This window comes from Chenopodium quinoa, unplaced genomic scaffold (assembly GCF_001683475.1).
Source record: "Chenopodium quinoa cultivar QQ74 unplaced genomic scaffold, ASM168347v1, whole genome shotgun sequence".
NCBI classification, from domain to species: domain Eukaryota; kingdom Viridiplantae; phylum Streptophyta; class Magnoliopsida; order Caryophyllales; family Amaranthaceae; genus Chenopodium; species Chenopodium quinoa.
Window position 1 is genome coordinate 10,143,709 of NW_018742204.1, and position 4,271 is coordinate 10,147,979.

The window sequence follows — 4,271 nt, forward strand, 5'->3', positions numbered from 1 at the left end:
GAGTCTGTAAGGTTGTTCATAAAAAACCTTCAAGAAAAATATTCCAAGCATCTCAAGTATCAAAATAATCTCCATACCTTCAAGGCCGTCTACGACATTGGGATCAATATTGAAAACGACCTGGCTAAATTAAAAGCTACCAACAATAACTCCAACAGTGGCTGGAAAGGAAAGAAGAACGACAATCCTTCTTCTTCCAAAACCACCCACTCAAACAACGTTAGCACTTTTAATTTAGGTGAAGTCCTTGCTATGAACAATCAAGGACAAAAGAAACCATTTAAGAGAAACTTTACTCCTATTGGCATGAGTTATAACACCGCATTTGATCGATTAAATGCAAAAGGTCTTATAACTCCTATTGGACCATTTGGGGACCCACTAGTCAAAAAGAGGTCGGCTAATCGGAACCCCAATGCACACTGTAAGTATCACCAAGGTAGGGGCCATCTCACCGAAAACTGTTGGAAGCTTAAGAAAGCTATCCAAGACTTAATCGATAACAACAAGCTGCCATTGCCCCCTGCCAGTAAGAAGCCAAGCAATGAAAATTCACCTCTCGCTCATGCCTTGGCTATCTCTGATGAGGAAAACGAGGTTGACCCCTCGTCTCTCATTAAACCCGTCAAAGAAATCCATGTCGTTGAAGAAGACAAGAAGATATTCTTCGACACCATGGATAGCCTTCCAGAACCGGCAAGTAAAGAAGACATACAATCGCTCACACTGTCTATGATGGAAGGGTCGCGTTTGCTATGTGAAACTCTCAAAGCTATAAAGGAACTTCAGTAGAAATATGACGAGGTTCCACTCCCAAAAGATGAACCCAAGAGAGAATTCACACCCATGAGAACGACTTATGAGGCAAAGCGTTTTCCTTTACAAGTCACTGAAAAACCCAAGAAGAGTAATAGAATTTACACTCCAATTGGGATCCCATATGCACAAATGTTCGAAATGCTCTCCGAGAGTGGCGAGATCAAACCTCTCGAACCGAGACCATTCGAATCATTGAAAAGGACAGATAGATATTACTGTCAGTATCATCAATCAGGGGGGCACACCATCGAAAACTGTTTTAAATTCAAGGATTCACTTCAGAAAATGATTGATGAAAAGAAACTAGTCCAAGTTCCACAAGAGGACGATGCAACCATTAATGGAGTTTGGGATAATGATGAAGAAGATGTCTACTTAAAAGATATAGTAGGGTCTCCACCTTCTGTGTCGTACTCCATGGATGACTTTTGGGCTGAAGAAGACTCATCGATAGACGTCCTCACAAGATCCGGGAGAATGCAACCTCCCGGTTCAACACAACCTATGCCGACGACACAAAAAGTTCCCATACCTATCATTGAAGACAATGATATCGTTAAGCAGTTTAAGAAGACAAAAGTTGAGATGAACGTATGGAAACTTTTGGCGACATCTCGAGAACATAGGTTGGCTGTAATGAATGCCTTGGACAAAATTGGGATAGATTCTGACACTACTCCCGAGGGGTTAGCTAACTTCCTCACAAGTAGTCTTCCTAGTCCGATCAATTTGATCACCTTTTCTGACAAGGATTTACCTCCAGAAGGTGACAAACATTACAAGGTATTAAACCTCACAGTAGTTTGCAAGAGAATGAATGTCCCTATGACTCTTGTAGACAATGGATCGGCCATAACGTCTGTCCACAAAGAACTGCGAGGATTCTAGGCATAAGGGATGAAGATTTAACTGCGTCTACACAAGGGATAAGGGCCTACGACAACACTTGTCGTCAAGCTCTTGGTAAAATTACCATGAACGTAACGGCGGGAGCAATAGAACATGCTACCACTTTCCAAGTAGTAGACATTAAAGCTTCGTTCAATTTGTTGTTGGGGCGCCCTTGGCTTCATGACCTAAATGCCGTCCCCTCATATCTCCACCAACAAGTAAAAGCTATAGTTGGGGGAATTCCTATCACCATCGATGCTTCGCCTATGAGGATTAAGTCTATAGAAAATCCAATCATTAATGTGGAGCACGACGAGGATGATGATGACTTATGGGGATTTAACGAAGAAGTCTCCTTAATCCAGGAGGATGAAAGGACCCCTCTTTGCCATGACCCCCATTCCAACATGATTATAAATGCTATTCTGAAAAAGCAAAGACATTTTCCTGGGATGACCCTAGGAAAGAAGAAAGGAATAGAAAAATCGCTGGAGTCAACTGGCCGCCCTAAGTTAGACCCTTTCGGACTTGGTTTCGAACTGACTTGGAATTATCTCAAGTGAGCCCAGGAAAAATTAAAGGCGCGTTAAGACGCTCGCACTCAAAAGAATGCAATCCCAAAGGATCAGTACCCTCTTACACTTAATGGTCAATTTATAAAAGAAGGAGAGGAGCCATTTGTTGTAAACGACATAAGGCAACCGGGATTTGAGATTTTCTTGGATTGTTATTTCACAGATGAAATCCTAACTCCTGTCCATAAGGAGAAAGCACCCCCATGCTTTAACTTTAACGTCATGGGATTACTATTTGGGCGAGAAAAGAATGAGCCAACTTACAGAGAAGATAACTCCTCGCTCATTCAAATGGTCTTACAAAGTGAAAGCTTCGATCCCTCGAAGCTAATTACTCCAGCTGAAGGATCACTACAAGGGTGGCGCAAGACTATCAAGGTGACTACTCCAAGTGGAAGAAAAATATCCATCACGACAGGGCAATGACCAATGTTTGAAGAGTCGTATGAGTCAGAGTCTGAGTCGGAGTCCCTCCCTATAGCGTCTTCTAGGTCTTTAGTAGTAGCACCTTCTCCCTGTATTTCTCCTCCTAGAATAGTTAGTGATCAAGTCCCTGAGGACATATCACTCTTTGATGTAATGATATCAGAGTATAATAATATTTCTTCTTCTCCTTATTTCTTGTGTTCTTCTCTAACCCAAGATGACGAGAATTGCTTAACTAACAATGAAAAAGACAAAGAAATTATTAAAGCAATGGAAACACTCGAAAAGAAAACACCGGTAATTTAAGAAACTGAAACAGTTGATATCTCAAATGATTCAACCAATAAAAGAGAAGTTAAAATCGGACTAACACTTAATGAACAAGAAAGAACCGATTTAATTAACTTACTTAAAGAATTTATCGATGTATTTGCTTGGTCATACAAAGATATGCCAGGCATTAATAGAGAAATAGCTCAACACACTATACCCCTAATTCCAAGAATGAAACCCGTAAAACAAAAGTTACGTCGAATGAAACCCGACGTAGCTCTTAAAATAAAAGAAGAAGTCCAAAAGCAAATAACTGCAGGTTTCATTAAGGTATCCAAATACCCCGAATGGGTCGCCAACGTCGTCGTCCCAGTTCCGAAAAAAGACGGAAGGGTAAGAATGTGTGTCGACTATCGAGATCTAAATAAGGCAAGTCCAAAGGACGACTTTCCTTTACCACACATCGATATTCTGGTAGATAACACCGCAAATCACGCTCTTCTCTCATTCATGGATGGGTACGCAGGTTACAACCAGATTCTCATGGCAGAAGAAGACATGGAGAAAAAAACTTTCATAACACCATGGGGACACTTACTGCTACACGATAATTCCATTCGGGTTGAAAAACGCGGGTGCTACTTACCAACGTGAAGCAACTGCCTTACTCCATGACATGATGCATAAAGAAGTCCAAGTATATGTCGACGACATGATTGTAAAATCAAAAGACTGCCCAGGCCATCAAGTAGCCTTAAGGAAATTTTTCGAAAGGCTAAGAAAATATAATATGAGGTTGAACCCATCTAAGTGTGCTTTTGGAGTCACCTCAGGCAAGCTTTTAGGTTATGTCATAAGCTCTAGAGGAATAGAGATAGACCCAACCAAGATTAAAGCAATCATGTCAATGCCACCGCCCAAAACCGAGAAACAGATTCGAGGATTTATTGGCCGGTTGCAATACATAAGTAGGTTAATATCAAAATTGATGACAATATGTGAACCAATCTTCAAAAATCTCAAGAAGAATGTACCGGTGATATGGGATGACGAGTGTCAAAAAGCCTTTGAAAAGATCAAAGCCTATCTCGCAAATCCTCTCGTATTAGCACCAACACTTCCCGGAATACCTCTTAGGTTATATTTGACGGTTACCAAAGAGACAATGGGAGCCATGCTAGCACAAGAAGTAGAAGGCAAAGAAAACGCAATCTACTATCTAAGCAAAAAGATGCTCGAATACGAAACACGCTACACACCACTTGAGAAGTTGTGCCTCGCCTTGGT